Source organism: Enhydra lutris, unplaced genomic scaffold (assembly GCF_002288905.1).
Source record: "Enhydra lutris kenyoni isolate GAN:26980312 unplaced genomic scaffold, ASM228890v2 scaffoldscaffold36, whole genome shotgun sequence".
Lineage (NCBI taxonomy): Eukaryota > Metazoa > Chordata > Mammalia > Carnivora > Mustelidae > Enhydra > Enhydra lutris.
This window is the reverse complement of record NW_019154120.1, coordinates 17,609,311-17,629,379: the sequence shown is the minus strand read 5'-3', so window position 1 is coordinate 17,629,379 and position 20,069 is coordinate 17,609,311. Positions and strand designations below refer to the sequence as shown.

Here is a 20,069-nt window from a genome sequence, read left to right as displayed (position 1 = left end):
CTTTGTTTTCGGTCATGACTTGAGAAAAATAACCAAGAAATCGCAAATGAGGCTGTTTTGTTTCCATTCAGTTTACTCCTTTGTTAGCGGTGTTTTACCTCACATGGTCCACGATACGGTCATGCTATTCCAGGATCTGCTTACCAGAGAGGCCCCGAGATTGAGCCTGCCCACCTTGTCTCCAGGGCCCCGTGTGCCTGACATGCCCGGGGGCGGGCACGGTAGCCTGTAAAGCAGTGACCTGCTGCAGATCTGTTGTGGGACTGGAATGTTGTATACACAAGTGACCAAGACGTGGATGGCTTGTTTGGAAGGATTTTCCAGACCAGTAGCAAAAACACATATGTAAATGATCGCTGTCCTGATAGGCTTCTATGGCAGGAGTGGGGTTTGGGGGTTTGGGACTAGGCAGTGTTCTTAGAGACCGGTGAGCTGGTCTTTAAGGTCCAGTGAGGGTCATGTGTGGGCGGGGTGGGCACAGGGCGTTAGCAGCAGAGGGAAAACTTTGGTGTGTTTGGAGAACGAAAAATCCTCCCCTTGGCTACATGTGTAAGGCACGTGGGTGATGACATTGCAGGCCCAGACCAGGGCCAGAGCCGAGCAGACGGCCTATTCTCCAGACTTGGTCTTGTAGGTTACAAAGTCATTAACAGACAGGGCCAGAGCCAGGCAGACTGCATATTCTCCCGACTTGGTCTTGCGGGTTACAAAGTAATTCACAGTGGGTGATTCCTTCGGGCTGGGCTTGGGCAGTTGGGTTAATGTTTGGCTGTGCATCAGCAAGATCTGTGGAGTGGAGGAGGTTGGGGCCTGCAGTGAATTTCATCCTCGAGGTGTTGAATCACTGAGGTTGGATGGCCAGAAACGTCCTTCATTTGTTTGCCTAATGCTCAAGACTTGGGTCCTCAAAATTATAGACTACAGAACATGGAGTATAAATCTAATTAGGTAATAATTGGTATTTGGCTAGAATACATGGTTATCCCCACGCATACCATTTCTCAAATTTAGATTGCACGGGTCTGGGCAGGGTTTTGTGCTCGCTTATAAGGAGTCATGCCGTTACCTGTACGTTAATTGCCAAGGTCTCAAACTGCTTGTTCATTGTGGTTACTGAATACTACTCCTGCAGAACGGGCAAGTGCATGTGCATGTTGACCTTGCTAGGGGTATTGTAACCTGCCTTATCCCCTAGTGACCCAAGGAAGGGAGAGATTGGGTCTGCTTTCGTGGTGACACCGGCTACACCCACAAGTGTGGTAACTGGTATATTTTATTTACTTGTGATCACTGCTTCAGGGTATCTCAATCCACACCAGCCACATAAGAATTTGAGGTTAATAAACTTGAGAAATGCATGTTTTGACAACTGGGCAAGACTGTGTTTGTAAGTGTGTGACCTTCGGAAGAAGTTACCCTGTCGTAATGATGGGTAGGAAGTCAGGCAACCAGAAAGTATTTATTGTGAGAGGTTCGGTGGAAAACGCAGACTATCCTCAAACACGGATGGCGGCCTTAAGTGTCTTGCATACAGTTTAAGAGCATTAAGACTTACAAACTTAAGAAAGGACAAATAATACAGAAAGGCCAGGTGATTTGGTGGCGAGGAGTGGTCTCAACACTCACAGCTGTAAGAGGGTAGAGCATGGGGAGGCCGGTTAGTGTAGGGTGCTGTCCTCTGGGAAGAAGGGGGTGGGTGGTGCCGGCTGCCTGGATTTCCCCTGGAATGAGGGGAGAAAACCTGGTCACCTGTGAACAAGCATGCACCCGGGCAGGTGGGCTGAAGACTTAGAAGATGGGCAATTGGCGTATTTGGGGAATCAGGTGTGGATGTTGGCAATAAATGGTTTAGTTAGGTTCTGCACTTACTGCCTAGCAGAAATTCTTAAGCATCAGGTACAAGGAAGACAAAGATCCCATGTCCTATTTCTATGTTACAGAGGTCTGACCACCATAGTTGTTAGGGGAAAGGTGTGTTTTGTTCTGGGTAGATTCTCTTAATCTGTTCTGTGTGCTCTCACCCCATGATTATCTTAATACCACTTCAGGGACACAGGGACAAGGAGAAACACCTGCACCTACACACAGAGTCACCTAGTGACTAAACCTTCCTGTTCAGACACCCTCTATGAGACGTGGGGGTGGTGTGGGTGGGACCGATAACCACTAACAATTTTAGAACTTACCCGGGGCTCTCTTTAGAAGTCCTTCAATAGCCAGTCTCATCTAGCACAGTAACTTACGGGAGAATTTTACGATGTCTGAACAAAAGGGGGAAATCTTCCATGTGCGTCTAGCTTTGGAGACATGGTAAAGGGGTCTGGGGGTGGTCACACCAGGGAAGAGCTAGCAAGTCAACTGAAATATTTCATGCTGATGAAGCCTTTATTTCTTCTATAAACTGCCTTTCTTCTTGACAACATCCAGGCCAGGAAGTCCAAATGTGAGTATGTTCTGTACATTTATTGCATCGGCTGGGGGTGGGGGTATATGGGGACTTGTGCCCTGTGACAGTTCTCTGTTGCTGGCATTAAGGTGGGACATTTTCATCATCTGGCCTACTTGCTATTTTTTTTTTAACTTTTTTTTTTTTTTTTTTTTTTTTTAGATTTTATTTATTTATTTGACAGACAGAGATGAGAGGCAGGCAGAGAGAGAGAGGGAAGCAGGCTCCCTCCTGAGCATAGAGGCTGATGCGGGGCTCGACCCCAGGACCCTGGGATCATGACCTGAGCTGAAGGCAGAGGCTTTAACCCACTGAGCCACCCAGGCGCCCCGGCCTACTTGCTATTGATCATACTTGTTGTTCTTCCGGTGGTGGTAGCGAAGCATAATTGTTTTGCCTCTCTTTTAAAATTTCATATTAAAAAGCCTTGTGGTGACATAGTACAAAACTCCGCATAATGGAAAGGTCGAGGGTCTCGTGGTTTGTTTGCATGTGTAACAGCCTTGCAGATAAAACTCTTAAAAAATTATTTTGCAAATTACGTTTTTAAGAGTGGCGGGCATGCTCTCGTTCACATGGGGGATTGCGGGATTCCCCTCCAGCTGTTTCTGAGCACAGTCTGAACGGGGATGGGCAGGTGGCGTGAGGGAGGACGTGTGTTTTAAGGGTTGTTCTACAACATGGAACAGGCCCGTAGTCCCTTATCTGTTCCAGATTCTTCCTTTATCAGTTCCAGAATCCAGAGAGCCCTGGAAGTTGGGAATGTTTCTGTAGGTTTGTAGGAAACTCATCTGAAGGCAAAACCTGACCTGAACAGACTGGAGGAATCTCACTTCCAGTGAGATTCTTACGATGCGTCATGCAGAGATGGACCGTTGGACTGTGGGTCTTGCTCCAGCCCCTCCTGGGGACACTGTGTGAGCGTCCAGGTGGTCAGGGTCCTCCTTCTAAAACAAGAAAGGAGTGAGAGATCGAGGACACATTTGGGCCCAAGGGTTTCTCAGAAAGACTGGCTTTAGCACGGCCTCTTGAGTTTCCCAGGTTGGCTGTAACAAACTACCACATCCTGGTGGCTTAAAACTGAGCAATGTATCATCTCTCAGTTGTGGGGGCTGCACGTCTGAAATCCAGGTATAGGCAGGGCTGTGCACCCTCCGGGAGCTCTGGGGGGACCTCCTCCCTTGCCTCTTACCCCTTCTGGCGTTTGCTGGCAATCTTTAGCTTCCCTTGGTCTTGCAGATGCATCCTTCCAGCCACGGGGCCATCTTGTCCCCATGGGTCTTCCCATTATCTTCCCTTGGTGCATGTTGATCCTTGTAGGGACAACATCGTATTGGACTAGGGCCCACCCTAATGACCTCATGTTGACTGGATTACCTCTATAAAGGGCCCTATGTGGAACTCGTTCCCAGGACCCTGGGGTCATGACCTGAGCGGAAGGCAGGCGCTTAACAGACTGAGCCACCCGGGTGTCCCAAGGCCCTGTTTCTTAATAAGGTCACACTCCGATGCGCTGGTTTTAGGATTTCAACTTAGCTGTCTTTTGTTGGGACGGGGGCATGATTTAGCCCATGACCTAGGGAATGGTTCAAGATGAGCTTCTCTGTTCTTTCTGTGTTTAGGTGTGTGCCAAGCTCAAGACCTTCAGCTCAGAGCTTCCCTGGTGCCCCCTCCACCCCCTCGCCCCACTCCACCCACTGCTTCACTGAATGGGAGCCACTCATGGGACTGCCCGCCCAGGCTTCAGAAGCTGCCACATTTCATTCTGACTTCAAGTGAGGGAGGAATCCCTTTTCCTCAGAGGATTTTGTCTGTGAGAAGAAAGGTTCTTGTAGCGAAAACTGCACCGGTCTTACGGTTGTTAGCTCCTGACTGTGTCCCACCCCTGAGAAGTCTAGAAGCTTCCTGAGTAGGTTTAAGGAAAGATTATACAGAAAGTTGTAGGGCAGCGCTTGGCACGGAGTCAGCACTTGGGGGGCAGAGGTGGGCGTTGATGTGCCTACGATATATGGAGCGGAGTACACACTGACCTTGGGTCCCCTCCACTCCCTGCACTGCCCTGTCCGTCTGAGGTGCTCTCTGAGCAGAGCTGATGTTCCCCATTTTGCGGGGGAGGACTCCCTCTGCTCGACCGTTGCTCCCGAGCACCAGGCACATGGGCGTCTCGGCTGTGTCCATCTCTGTGATGGCCAGAGGGGCGCTGGCCACCTACCTCCCTGTGCCCCGCTCAGCCCCAGAGCCCTGGAGTGTACCAGCCCGCCTCTGCTGGGGGATCCAGTGCTCTTCAGAGTTCATTGAAAGTGTCTTTTCCTCTGTTTAGTTAATAGAGGCCGAGCTCCCTGAATCCTTGTCTGCTTTGGTCTTGGCCATCGTTTCCAGGTAGGCACAGCTCAGTGTTGATTGCACTTTGTCCTCAGCTCACAGTTGCCCTGTTTGACCAGCGCTCTTCCTTTTCGATTAGGTGGGATTAGCTAAGGACGTGGCTTCGGTGTGACTGGTGAGTGACTGAAGTGGACTGGAGGTTTGGTCCCACACTGGCTGATGTCGGTGCCAGTCTGCGTGTGTGCACCTGTTATTTTCTGGCTACCAACTTGATAAATTGGGGGTAAAGGGAACTAATTCATAAAAAACAAGAACATGTCTTTGAATTTGTCTTTGATGCTAAGTTGGATTGACTCTCGATCGAGCCACAAGAGAAGGTGAGCGGGTACCGGTATCCCACCGGCCTCGTGTAAGAGCCAGCCAGAGCCTGGCTGAAGGATCGAATCTCAGATTTTTCCCCCGTATTTTCTTGAGAACTGAATTCCTGATGGGTTTGTGTTATTGCAGGGTACTTGTAACCGTCCTCTCATTAGACAATGGTGTTTTTTTTAAATAGGCAAGAACTGACTTGCCTTTGCTCCGCTCTCTCTCCTTTCCCCCCATTGAAATAAACACAAAGCAGTGCTGACTGGTTAATTAAAATGACAGGTAGGCCTTGTAGGTTGCCCTTTACAACCCCAGTAAACAAGGGCAATGTCAAGCGTTAAAGACCTTGGCACCCAGTATAGGTGAGGCTGTACCCTCCTCGTGCTCTCAGGGCTGATGGGATAGTGGGGGCGGAAATACTGACCTGAATGAACCCATTGTGCTGGATCCTGGAGAAACAAAGAGGGAGAAGTAGAGTCTCATTGCTTCCCAGAGTAAGGGGGTGGGGGACACATGAGCGAGTTGCTAGAAGTGGAGACTGCCCTGTTCTACCTCAGACCAGAATTGGAAACTCAGGGATTGGGACTCAGCAACCTGTGTTTTTGTCAGCCTCCCAAGTGATCTGATGCCGCCTCAGTTTGAGAACCTCTAGGAATTCCTAATCCCTAGGTCACAGCCATTGTGGTGATGCGGTGTGCTGGAGAATGGACCTGTTTGCACTTGAGCCCTCTTCTTAGTGCTCGTACAACAGACAGGGCATGTATGCGTATTCTCAGTTGTTCTAGCTCATCTTTCCTGTGGGCAGTCACCATCAGGGGATAGGCACTGCCAAGCAAAAGCAAGATCGAAGCCCTTAATAGGTACCTGGAGAAAGGTGAGGAGGAGACTTGGCAGGATGAGCCATCTTGTGACAGGATGTGGGGTGCAGATGGGGAATATTAGAAAGTTTTCTTGATAAGTCTCACCAAGTTCCTAATTTTTCATAGGAGCACTATCCTCTGTGACACAAGACTTCTTACGTGCAGACTTTGTGCCCCATAAATGCTGCCTTCTCTGGCCTAGATAGTTAAATAGACTTCTGTTTCTGCTGGAGTATAAAATACTGCTTAAATAGTAGAGTTGAGCTGTATGGTTTTCAAAAGAACTTCTTTGGGGATGATTTAGCATTTACGTTTCATGATCATTTAGGATCTCTAGGACTTGTAAGATTGAAACCTGTGTTCAGCCAGCTCAGGATTCTGTTAGCGGGGAAGGGGGAGACTGAATGAAAGTTCTGGAAGGAGAACGTGGCTTTCCTCTCCGACGTTAAGTGGGAGAGCTGTTGGTATTTGCAGAGATTTCCTGATAGCCGTGTGTGCATCTGTTTAACATGCTTGCCCTTCCCAGAGAGTTTCTGCCTGAGCTACTTCTTGGAATTCCTGTCTGTTTCACTTCTTTGGAGTTCTAGAAGCTTATAACTCTTCGTGCAAACCAGTGTACAGAAACATTTAGGGTGGATAACACGTTTACAGGCAGGAATGAGTTCTGCAGAATGTACGAGTGAATGTACGAGCATATTAGCGATAAATTTGTCTTAGAAAACGTATGACTTCTGGGTTATGCTAATTACTCGGTTAAATACATAGGATAGCTAGTTAAATATTTAAGATCGGTGAAGACTGACGACATGGAGTTTAATGGTGTGGTAAATTTGAAAGTATGCTTTTTTATACTGGGGCTATATTGTCATACAGATTTACTACCCATGGACATTCTTCTGGGACCTTTTTTTAAGGAATCAAATGCACCCATGATTTATTGACAAAGACCAAGTGTGCTCTCAGCAGTAGTAAGGCTGTTTGTGTGTGTGTGTGTGTGTACACGCGTGTGCAGGCATGTGCACTTTTTAAAAAAACAAATGTGTGCACATTAAAAAATGTGTTTTCTGGGGTACCTGGGTGGCTCAGTGGGTTGAGCCGCTGCCTTCGGCTCGGGTCATGGTCTCGGGGTCCTGGGATCGGGCCCCGCATCGGGCTCTCTGCTCTCTAGGGGAGCCTGCTTCCTCCTCTCTCTCTGCCTGCCTCTCTGCCTGCTTGTGATCTCTCTGTCAAATGAATGGATAAAATCTTGGAAAAAAAAAAAAAAAAAAGTGTTTTCCGGGTAGAATTTTTGTTCATGGAACCATGTCTGGGTCTGTGGTGGGAGGTAATGACTGGGGAGATGATTCCAGTCACAGATCTGTGTTCAGCCAGAGCGTCTAAGGAGTACTTGAGGTTTATATGAAGCAAACCTGAGATATGTGTTTCGGGCTTGAGTATGTGCTGTATTGGGATTAGGGCCCTTGTGGATTTGGGTTATTGTCTACTGTGGGGCTGGTCCTGGGGCTGTAACAAACATGACTAGTCAGTAGTGGTCGAAGGAAAGGATTAGAAGTACCTCTGAACTGTCATGACAATTTGGAATTAGTGATATATGCTGCTGTGTTTGCTGTAATGGTTTGTGTGGCCAGAGATTTCCCTAATGTTGTGCATGTTGAGAGACAATACCACCATACTATTTGAGGGCAGTCGAACTCACTTTAGCTTTTTTGTTCCATTTCTAGTCTGGGAGGTTCATGTCTTTTGATCAATGGATTATTTGGGGGTATTCCCTTATATTAAGGCAGTAAACCCCCTAAACTTTCCAAACACTCTGAAGCTGTGGCATCCTTCCTGTATGTGTATGTGGTTGGTGAGTGTGCATGTGCTGCTGCCCTCCCCCCCCCCCCATTCCTGAATGACATTTTAGGAGGAGAGACTCTTGTGCAAAGTCTTGTCTCAGCAGTTTGGAACATGGGTGCTTTCTGTCACAAGCACAGGGATTTGAATTTCTCCCTCCCTTGAATGTGTGTGGAGGACAACCCTCGAGGCCTTTGGCAGAATGGTTTCTTAGAACCTCCTAAAGGGATATGAAGGGAGGTGCTGTGGCCTGGTGATTAAACATTACCTCATTGCCACGGGCCCCACAGGGAGATGCATGCTGTTAAAATGATGATGAAGCCTAGCTCGCCAACAGGACATTGAACGGAAATTAACATCCTCCCTTGCACTCCACTTCCTGTGTTGTATGATTTTCTTTCAAGGTTCTTCGGGACCTCTTTACCCTCTTACGTACCTTCTGGCTGTTAAATGAGAGATTCATGTTAAAGTTAAAATGCCTTTTCTCCCATCTAGTTAATAGGTACACGTATGGTATTTTTAACTTGGATTTTCTAGTTGCTGCCATGTGGGACCATTTGTGGAGCGGGGGAAGCCCGAGCCCACCAGCTCTGTCTCCTTCCCGTTTCAGCATCCCAGCTAAACAGTAACACATCTCTTTTGTTTGGAATATATGGAGAAATGAGAGGAGGAAAAAAATCACGCATGGTCTCATTAATGCAGTAATAAACACTATTTTATAGTTTGGTGTATTTATAATGCAATAGTTTTATTTGCATTTTTAGTTGTAATACGTGATTTTTTAAAACTTCCTCTAAAGGCAACTAGATCAAGTTCATTAATACCATTTTAGTATATGTGCTGCTGAAGGGAGCACCATTAATACCATTTTAATGGCTACATAGCATTCCATGTGTACACATACATATGAGGGCATCTTTTCCTTATTCATGAAATGGGGATACTAACATTCTCTTTCCCAGGGCTGTTTGAGTGATTAGAGATGGTATATGCATAAGGCTCCAAGACCATGCTCTTCACCCAGGCACTGCTTGGTCAGTGTTACTGGAAGTTACTACTTCAGTTCATAGAAGATATTCCCTGTATTTCACATCGTCTTGGAATAATCATAAAAATCGATGACCTTCTTTGAGTTCTTAATACACACAACCAACTCCATAAAGGCAACACACCTGTATTACATACATTCATCTGACTTTGGTGTTTCTGGAGGGGAAGGGAAGACAGCCTCTTTAAGGGCCCCTCCTCATCTGTCCCCTGCCTCCCACTTACTTGGCCTCCCCCAGGAGTACCCGTCATAATCCCTTGCATCTGGTGGACAGGTGACTGTTTGCGGGTGTTACTCATTTCTGAAAAGGGAGCAGGTTTTGTTTTCCCCTCTCCTGGGGCTTTGTCAGCTGTTCTCTGCTCTGTTAAGTCATTCCTGGAAAGAAGCGTTTTTCTTAACCTTTGGTAGTTGGATGTATATGGGGGAAGAGACGATGCGCTGGAGGTAAGGGCAGGTTGTAACTATCAGTTTCTTTGGCAACTGTATTACGTTTCAGTAATTTATAGCTGAAACAATTTTCTAGCGACAACATGAAATGAATGATAATTATACTATTACAGCATAAGAAAACATTGGTTTTAAGTAAGGGTTTTTTTTTTTTTTGTTTTGTTTTGTTTTTAAACAAACTGTAGCTTAAATATTTTCAGGGGCTGTTGCATGTCTGCCTAGATATAAAGAAAACTATTTGTGTGTTCGAGACAGACAGGTGGGCCTGCAGTAACACCCCTCCCCCGCCGGGCTCCCAGGGTTCTCTATGGCCCAAGTTTGGGACCTCCCCTTGGGGACTGGTTGTAGACGGCAGGGAACCAGGAGCGAGTCAGTCTTGACTAGCAATTAAAGGCTTAGGTGACAGGGAAGGTTTTAGGATGGGGTAAGCCACTAGTTGCTCCCAGTGGCAAAATCATAACGGAAGTATCAGAAAGTGGATTTTTTTCTTTTAGCAGTTTCACAGAATACACCTAAGCTGTAAAGTTTTAATGCCTCCCTTAACCTGCCTCGAACCAACATGAGAATTCATTTGTCTGTCAACTGAACCATGGCTGTCCCATGTTTGTTGAAAGATTGTATAGAGTAACTCACTGCCACTGTTGGTGGCGAGTGATCTATTTCATGCCTTTCATTAAGTCTCAAGGGCTGGAATGTTTATGCATATTCTTTCAAAAATCTTTAGTACTCATCCATTTAAGGCACTTTTCTGGGTAGAAACAAATTTTTTGAAGCCCTTATGGGTTTGTTACCATAGTGTAGACTAGCCATGAAATTACAGGTTTCAGTGCCTTGTCAAAGAGTTTATTATGGTTGAAACATATGTGTAACTACTATTGGTATTTTCGTGACTTTTTGCAGTTAAAAAAAATTGTACTTCCTGGGGTGCCTGGGTGGCTCAGTCAGTTAAGCGGCTGACTTTCAGCTTAGGGTCCTGGGATGGAGCTCCAAGTTGGGCTCCCCGCTCAGTCAGGAATCTGCTTCTCCCTCTCCTGCCCCTCCCCTCCCCTGCCCATGCTTGCGCGCGTGCGCACACACACACACACACTTTCTCTCTCTCTCTCTCTCTCTCTCTCTCATTCTCTCTCTCTCAAAAATAAATGAAATCTTAAAAAAAAATAGTACTTGCCTCACAGTAGAAAATTTAGAAAAAAATTAAGAAAATAAACATAATTCCTAAGCGTATCTAGAGAGAGCAACTGTTAACTTAAGCTCCATTTTTCTCAACTATTTTCATATGTATGTAGAATTTTTAGATCCTGCTTATTCCTTAATGTTATACCATGATTATTTCCTCCCACTTACAAATATTATTTGAAAACATAATTTTCATGGTTTTAATATTCTAGCACGTGATACCATAATTTACTCAGTCATTTCTCTATTGGACTGAAAAGTTGTTTCTAATTTCTTTTTATGTGCGATGCTGTAATGAGTATCTTTTCTAGGTAAATATTTGCTTGCATGTCTGATGATTTCTTTGGGATTAATCCTCAGAAACAGATTTGTCGAGTTAAAGGCATCAACTCTTTATATGGGATACCTGCTGTCATGTTGCTGTCCGGAAAACTTGGAATAATTTCTTTCTGGTAGTACTCAGACGACTGCCTCTTCCAGGATTGTTACCTCTTTTACATCTTAGACAATTTCTTAGACTAAAAACTTCAGTTTCAACAATATGGCTAAATTTGTGTTTTAGTCTCATGCTTTCTAGGTAATATTTTTCCTTATTTTATGCTATTATTACAGATGTTAATACTTCATGCAACACTGCTGTAATAGTCAGCCGTAGAAAAGAATGAGGAAAAACCTCCAACAAATAGATTTTCCAATGAGACTTTCTCTGGGTTGGCTAAGTCTCTCTGCATAGATACATCAGGTAGTCAAAACAAACTTGATCTACGGCACAACGTAATATACTACACTAGCGCTCTGGTCTTGGCTAAGAGGGAAAGAAGACACAGCCCTTTTACAGGTTGTCCCAGTGACATACTGAGTAACCTCATGTTACACGAAAGAATTATTGCTTCCTTCAGGCTGTGGTTGTGGTGTTTCCCTTAGAGGAGAAAAATGATTAAAAAATGAAGACCTTTCTCGTTGTTCCTCTGATAGCCAGAGACCTTGGAGGGACGCTTGATAGCAGGGAGGGAGGGGACGGGGGACAAGGCAGTGTCATTCCAACCCGGCTGCAGCCAATCGTAACCCATCTCGAATGCTCTGCCCGGCGGAGGCAGCCCTTTGCCCTCCGGCCTCCTCTAAGGTATAGGGATCTCAGCAAAGACTGTTCAGTCTGACCAAAATCAGTAAATGATCTGCGCGGAAGAATTCGCCTTTATACATCCTTGTTCGTCATGGACGGTTTGAGCCCGTCAGGTGGAGAGGGTCGAGCCTCACTCCGGTCATGTTGCCTCGGACTGCTGGCCCTCGTCCGCGCTGCTCGGGGGATGGAGCAGTGGGCAGGCCCAGCAGGTCTTACGGCCGTTGCTCTCTGAGAAGCGGCCACGTCTGCGATGTCTGTGCTTCCTGGTGACGAAGGTGGAACCAGACCCATCTCTGAATTCTTGTCTCTTTAAGGAAACTGGAACAGAGGCCCAGAGAGAGGGAAACACAGTTTTTCAGCGCTGGGCCCTGCGCTGAGGACGGACGGATGGCAATTTCGATGGTCTTTGCTCAGCAGTTTTGCAAGGTCAGGGTGGCCTTGTGACTGAGGTTCCTTGGTGACATTTCATGACAGAGCAGGTCCTTGTGGAATTTTTTTGTTGGGCATCTTGGCACTTGTTAGACTATTGAGATTTCCTTCCAGTGAGCAGGGTCTGTCTTCTAGCCACTGATTGCCTGTGGCATCCGGGGCTTCGATGATGACACTTGCTGTTTCTTCCCTCAGAAAATCATCATCTGTGTGTGCAGCTGCAGGGTCTTGTTTGTGAGTGAACAGCTCACGTCTCCGAGGTCGTTTTCTCTTCTGAACTGTACATACGCAGTGAAAAGTGCGGAGGAACCCAGGCGCCTTTAAGATGCTGGCTTGTCCAACTGAGACATAAAGATTTGGAGGCCAAGTCTAACTTAACAACTTCTTGTGTAAATAACACTCAGTCATTAGGATTCTTTGAGGACAGATGGTGGCCTTGGATGCGTCCTTGCAGACTTGGGTACAAATGCATCTTCATGGGCAGGACACAGAATATGCCAGCGCCTCTCGTGTGATGGCCTGAGACTTCGAGAACTGCGTAAAGGTGGTGCCTTGGGGTTCATGGGCCTTGCCCCAGAGGGTAGAGCAGCCTTGCCAGTGGGCACATCCCACTCCTCCGTGGCTGATGTCGCTGGCCCAGCAAGGGATTGAAGCCCTAGTCCCGTTCTGTGGCGTGAGCCTGCACGCCGTCACCTAGGCCCAAAGGTTGGAATTGGCGTGCATGCCTCTCCCCTCCCCTGACCGTCTCACCGCCTTCCGTGAGCCACCCAGGTGTTTCCAGTACACCTTTGGGCTGCTCCCAGCCCTCTGCTTTGGGTCCTTACTACTTCTGTGTTTAGACCTTTCTCAGTCCTCAGTGCAGAAGCCTTCCAGCATGGTCCCTTCACCTGCTGTTTTCTTGTAATGACTTTGGTCAGAGAATCTTCGCCTGGGTGGCTCAGTTGGTTAAGCCACTGTCTTCAGCTCAGGTCATGATCCTGGAGTCCTGGGATTGAGTCCCATATTGGGCTTCCCCTGTTTTGTGGGGAGTCTGCTTCTCCTTCTTCTTCTCCCCCTGCTTGTGCTCTGTCAAATGAATAAATAAAGTCTTTTAAAAAAAAAAAAATCTTCCCTTTCCACAACCCACGATAACAGTGACATCGTGGCAGAGGCAGCTAAAATTTATTGAGTGCTTACTGTCTGCCCAGCACTATGGTTATCTCAGTCCTCCTAACAGCCTCCTTACAAAAGGAAGTACTGCTTGTCTCCCCATTACTGAGGGACAAAGAGGACACAGGAGATTTCCACATACAGCTACAAATAAGGGGGCCAGGTTTGGAAGCCCCCCAAACCCTCCATGGCGATGCCCAGCTCTTAGTTGCATAGAAGGCTCCCTGTGGTTTGAACTGGAGCTTCCTCTTCCCTCCCAAGCCCTCTGGTCTGCAGCTGTGGCAAACATCCTGGCTCCATCCTGCCACTGGACCTTTGCTTATGTTCTCCCCTTCAGAGAAATCTCACTTTGTTCTTGGTCCTCCCTTCTTGGCCTCTGGGAGGGGTGCCAAGATTGCCCAGTGCATGGAAATCACGTGGGACATTTGACAGATGCAGAATCCCGGGTCCCAGCCCTGGAGGTTCTGATCTGGTAGGCCTGGGGTGGGGACGGGTAATCGAGGTGAGCGTGAGGTCAGGAGCCACGGCTGTGGAGTGCTGTATTCCTGGGTACTCGGCACACCCTGTCTGAATCATTGCTTTGCTTCTCTGTGCCCGGTTTGGATGGGGTAGGGACAGTGTCTTATTTCCACTGTTTGTCTCCTTGCCTGGAATAGAGTAGGCAGTCAGTAAATAGGGCGCTTGAATCCTATTATCAATTTGTTGTCTCCTTCAGAGGCTTAGAAAGTGGTGCCTAAAGCACGTGACTGTGCAGAGAAGGCAGAAGGCTATGAAACAGAATTTCTCTTCTAATCCATAAAGAACTGAGCTGAGTAAGGGAAATGTTCATGCTGGCCCTGCGTTGTCCTGCACACCAGCCATTAGGACCCAAACTACTTGGGAGGAGTGGATTCTGAGCTCAGCTGTGAACACCATGAGCCGTTTGTCTCCACCCCAGATCCCGCAGTGTGAATGAGGAAGCCTGGAGGTCCGTGTGCTGTGGTTGGCCCGCCCCCAGTGTCACGAGGAGGTCATCAGGGGCCAATCAGATCAGCAATCACAGCAGAAGTGGGGGTCAGAAGGAACAACAGAGAGCCTTAAAAGTGTCACAAGAGGAAAGAACAGAATCTATGATCACAACAGCTGTCATTTATGAGGCACTTGTACCGTGTGTCTGGTGCTGACTGGGTATTGATATCAATACACAATTTAATTTTTTTTATGATTTTATTTATTTATTTGACAGATAGCACAGGTAAGCAGAGGGAGAAGCAGGCTCCCCGCTGAGCAGGGAGCCTGACGTGGGGCCCGATCCCAGGACCCTGGGATCATGACCTGAGCCACCCAGGTGCCCCTAATACACAGTTTTATCTGATCATCACTGTAACCCTCTGAGTTAAAAACTTCCCATTTTGTTCGAGAATGGTCTGAAGGTCACTCAGTGCTGGTGAACCAGAGATTAGAGACCCAGTGGAAGCGGTCAAGGGTGTCAAATGGAGAAGCATGGTGAGGGAGGGAGGGATGGTTGTCTTGCCTGTTTCCCTCTGTGCCCTACCTATTCTGTTTTGTTTTGTTATTATAAAAGTATTACGTATTCATGGTTACCAGCAACACAATCTGCCAGCCGTGTATAAGGAGGAACATGAAAGCCAGAACTCTCTGCACCTGCTCCCACACCCTATATCTGCTCCCCATACTGGGACCTTCTAAGGAGCTGCTTCTGTGTCAGGAAAAGGTTCCTGGTGGAACCTGGTGGTGCTTCCCCCACCTCGGAGTGGGGAGGCGCGTCTGAACTAAGCATTAACCTCAGGACTGAGTCAGCCTAGCAAAGGTACAGAGTGCGTCGAGGATCTGGGAGGTAGAACTTCGGAGCGCAGAAGGGTCCCCCACAGTTGCCGTTTTTATGGGAGGGCATCTGTGGGGTCAGGTGTGAAAAAGACTCTGGAAGCTGAGTTCTCCCTTTCTCCACTCCTGCAGAACATCGTGTTCAGAAATGAAGGCCCTAAAGGGACAGCTTCTCCCCAATGCGTGGGGGGTGGTGTAACCCCAGGAGCCTTCATTTCCCTGCCCTAGACTCAAGGGCACAAACATACATGGTACAAGGGCCCCTTTTGTTGGGCTTGTTTAGGTCGTGTGTTTTTCCCAGCAGGTGGGTTGGTTAGAAGCTGGTAATGTGTACAGGAAAATTTCAGCCTGGTGGTGACCAAGAGTGGTTTCACATACTCAGAACTGTGGGCTTTTTTACCCTTTATCCTCTGACAAAGAAAAAGCCTCTTAGTAGAGATCAGGGCTTTATTCCTGATTCCTCCTGCATCTTGGGTAGTTAAGCTGTGTTTCCTTAGGCTGGACTAGGCTGTAACGTTACCGTGAGTGATGAGAAATGAGACTGAATTGTTCTGAGATTCAGAATGTTCTAACTAAAAGGGATCGTGTAGGGGCACCTGGGTGGCTCAGTGGGTTAAAGCCTCTGCCTTCGGCCCGGGTCATGGTCCCAGGGTCCTGGGATTGAGCCCCACATCAGGCTCTCTGCTCAGCGGGGAGCCTGCTTCCCTTCCTCTCTCTTTGCCTACTTGTGATCTCTGTCTGTCAAATAAATAAATAAAATCTTTAAAAAAAAAGGGGGTGGATCGTGTAGTCCAATTATTGTTAAAGATTTTAAAATTTAGACAGCATGCGAGCTGGTGGGGGGGAGGGGTAGAGGGAGGGAAAATCTCAAGCAGACTCCATGTTGAGTGAGGAGCCCGACTCGGGGCTCTTTCCCTCGACCCTGACATCGTGACCTGAGCCGAAAACCAAGAGTCAGACGCTTAACCAAATGAGCCATCCAGGTGCCCCTAAAACTTTATTCCCCCCAATTACAGAACCCTGCCCCCACCCAGATTCTAACATGGAAGCCCCAATCTGTCAAACAGCCAAAGGGGGGAATGGTAGCCTGTAGTTCCCTGGGACAGTTAATGCAGAAGAAAGGCTCTGTGGTGTCTGTAGTTCGAAAACCACTGATTGAGTCTAACCCCTTTATTTCAGAGAGAACGAAAATTGAGGTTCTGCATGTTAAAGTGACTCGTCCGAGATATACAGCTAGTTATTTGGGGGGTGTTGAGAAGTTAAGATCTCGAGGTGTGGCCTTCCCCAGAGGGAGACAGTCAGGCGACTTACTCTTCCTCCAGATACGACAGCAGCAAAGCTAAAAATTTAGGTCATAATAGCAGTCACAGTACAGAATGTTTTCCGACTTGGCATAATGTTAGGAGCTCCTGCCCCTAGACGTTCCTTCCAGCCAGCTCCCTTGGTGGCTAGCCGGTAGCGGGTGACAGCAAGGCTGGCCAGCGAGCGCTGAATTCTGGAGCAGGCACAGCTTACAATTCCACCTTGGGCAAGTGATTTCTCTCATTTTCTCAACTGAAAAAAGGTGCCGACTTCCCGAACTTGCACTGAGGACCCAGTGAGCTATTGCGCGTATCTCACCGGTGCAGGCACGGACTGGCTGCTGGGCCTGTGGTGGTCGTGCCGCTGCCACTTGAGCCCACAGTCGGGGTAGTAAGGATTCTTGTCTGGGCTGCTCTAGCATCTTCCTGCTCCCTTTCTGGTGCTCAGTGCCTCGTCCCTTGTCTCGGCATCGTGCCCTAGCATTCACCTTGCTGAAATGGAATCGTGCCATCCTCCTCACTCAGCTGAGATCCGTGGGATGATTCCCAAATGCCCATTAATGATCTTTGTTGTTTTAATCATTTTTGTTGTTGTTGTTCACTCCTTTCCCCAGCTCACTGACTCTTGTCCGTTCGGAGCAGTGTCCTTGGAATGTAGTTGGTGCTCAGTAAATACTGTTCGATGTGAATGGTACAGCAGAGAGGGAGAAAGAACGGGGAACCAGTCTCTGGTCTGTCCCCCTCCCTCCCTCCCCTACCACCCACCACCCTTGAACTTACTGCCTTGTCACCAGCGAACTCATCCTGTGCCCTGCGCCCCCTCCCCGTGTCCTTACATCTCACCATCCTTTCCTAAGCTCGTTCGCACACTTCTGGATCTCTCCATGCTGCTCTCTCTTCTAGTTGCCTTGTTGATGTTTCATGCGGACGCGTAGTAGTTCTCGACGTGGACGAGCGCTCACGACACGCTTAGACATGCCTTCTCTCATGGCTGAGACACCCCGTCCCACTCAGAGACCCCACTCTCAACTCCCCGCTGCACGTGTCACTCGCCGTGAGCCATTCAGGGGATTCAGAGAGGAGCGAATAAATGATTAGTAGAAGGATGTGCATATACTGCTCAGACAAACGCTTGTCTCTATTGCCGTGATGTAATAGGCAGCTCTGTGATGGCCGAGGGCCATGAGAACGAGGTGGCAGTCGGCAGAGTTTATGGTGTTTCTGTAGTACTGGAGAGAGAGAGAGAGTGTGTGTGTGTCTGTGTGTGCGCGCGCGCATGCACGCACATCCCTGTGGCATGCTCAGAGCCTGTTTCTGAGATAACAGAGATACCAGACCTTGAGCTTTTTTTAGCAGTAGCTCGGTGGCTGGAAATAGAAAATTAGTTTCTATAGCTAAAAAATACTCTTTTCAAACACTACCTGGAACAGTGGTTCTGAGCGTGTGGTCCCAGGATCAAGAGCAGCAGCAGCATCAGGACTTCATCACAAATACTATTCTAGGGGCGCCTGGGTGGCTCAGTCGTTAAGTGTCTGCCTTGGGCTCACGTCGTGATCCCAGGGTCTTGGGATCGAGTCCCGCTTTGGGCTCCTTGCTCTGCGGGAAGCCTGCTTCTTCTCCCACTCGCACTCCCCCTGCTTGTGTTCCCTCTCTTGCTGTATCAAATAAATAAATAAATAAATAAATCTTTAAAAAATTTTACAAATTCTAGGGTCCCACCCCAGATTTTACTGGATCTTTGCTGTTGGGGGGGGGTGGTCTTTGAGTTTGGGGCCCAGCAGTGTCAGCTACCCCCTCGCCCGAGTACTGATATGCCAAAGTCCGAGAGCCTATGACCTTAAAACTGACTTCTGATTCGTCACCTAGACTGTGGTTCTAATTAGGAAGGTGTTCTTGGGGTCTTGAGGTTCTAGCTCTGGATTCATCTTTATTCAGAGTCTGAGTATCCAGATAAGAAGTAGGTACATTGGGTTTGATATTCTTTAATCAAATAATATTGATAGTTTATGGATCAGAGGCAAAGAATCGACTAATTCCTTTTTTTAATCAGAATATTTAAAATATTTACTGATAATAGAATATTATTTTGTTGCTGGTTTTTCAATTTTTTTATTTTTTGAAGATGTGTTGTAGCTTCCATTAAGATGCAGTTTATGAGTAGTAAATACTATATACACCAACGATATTCTTCACTGACTTTGGATTTCTGTTTTGGATATTGGATTATTACGGAACTTTGAACTTTAGCAAACCTTTCTCTTTCTTAAAAGGATTTCATGGCATATTTATTGAGGTACTGAATAAAAATCATTCTAAAGCATTTTATGATGCACTGTAATCTTTGGAAATATTCTAGAAGTTGCAAAAAAAAAAAGGTTAATAGTCATGGCATAGCCACTAAAGGGTAATTTTCAAATGGGATAGAAATCAGTCATTAGTTACAGGTAATTAATTAGATGAGTGAAAATTTGGGAGTTGAATACATGAGAGCCCTATCTATGATTTTCAGGATTTCCAGTGTGAAACAGAAGAACCTGGATTTTAAACCCTTAAAGAGTGACAGTTTGACTAGATTTGAGGTGTCCCAGGCTTAGTAAGACTAGAACATGTGAGTGGACTTAGACTCCTAGTAGAAACTCTACAGTGAGTAGTCCTTTTAATATACTTCTTGCTGTAAGTGTTCAGTTATCTAGCCTTTACCAAAATCTGTAACACTGGACAAATCTCTGTTGCTTTCCTGCACTTCAGTTCTTTGGGTTTGAGTTTTTGTTTTAATCTGTAAAATGATAGGTGTTGGTTTAGATGAACAGTGCCTGTTTTACCTTCATTAAAGGAACAATCATTTTTACCTGTATAATGGAAATCAGAATATAAATAAGATACAAACTAAATTTTTTTGGCTAGATTTTATTACTCTGATAAAAATTCTATATGCCTTTTAATAATCTTTCTTGTAATCTTTTCAGAATCTGTGTTTAGGAAAAGAAATATGGCAGATTAGTTCTTTTGAATTAATTATCTTTAACGTTAGTGTAGGGGCTCCCGGGTAGCTCAGTTAAGTGTCCGACTCTTGATTTCGGCTTATAAGGGTCATGATCTCAAGGTTATGAGATAGAGCCCGGTGTTGGGCTCTGTACTGGGCATGGAACCTGCTTGAAATTCTCTCTCTCCCTCTGCCCCCCCAACCCCCAAAACAGAGTTAGTGTATGTTTCATAATATTTTTTGCTTTTATTTTTATTTTTTTAAAGATTTATTTATTTGAGTGAGAGGGAGCGTATGCGAGCAGGGGAAGGGGCAGAGGAAGAGGGAGATAAGCAGACTCCCCACAGAGAAGGGAGCCTGATGGAGCTTGATCCCAGGACCCCAAGAGCAGGAGCTCAGCCAAAATGAAGAGTTGGATGCTTAACTGACTGAGCCACCCAGGTGCCCCCCCTGCCCTTTATTTGAGAGAGATTTTTTTAAAAGATTTTATTTATTTATTTATTTGACAGATAGAGATCACAAGGAGGCAGAGAGGCAGGCAGAGTGAAAGAGGAAGGGAAGTAGGCTCCCTGCCTCGCAGAGAGCCCGACTCGGGGCTCCATCCCAGGACCCTGGGATCATGACCTGAGCTGAAGGCAGAGGTTTTAACCCACTGAGCCACCCAGGCGCCCCGAGATTTTTGTTTTTAAATAAGTATCATTGATTGGTTGGTAGAAACTTCTCTTGTATATTTCCTTACTAGGCATGTTGAAAATATTA

The 20,069-nt window shown here is 46.8% G+C and overlaps 1 protein-coding gene across 2 annotated transcripts in view; it reads left to right on the top strand.

Annotated features, from left to right (window-relative positions):
- LOC111154313 (neural precursor cell expressed, developmentally down-regulated 4-like, E3 ubiquitin protein ligase) overlaps positions 1 to 20,069 on the top strand; it is a 336,163-nt gene that overhangs the window by 169,031 nt on the left and 147,063 nt on the right. The gene's annotated exons all lie outside the window — the stretch shown is intronic.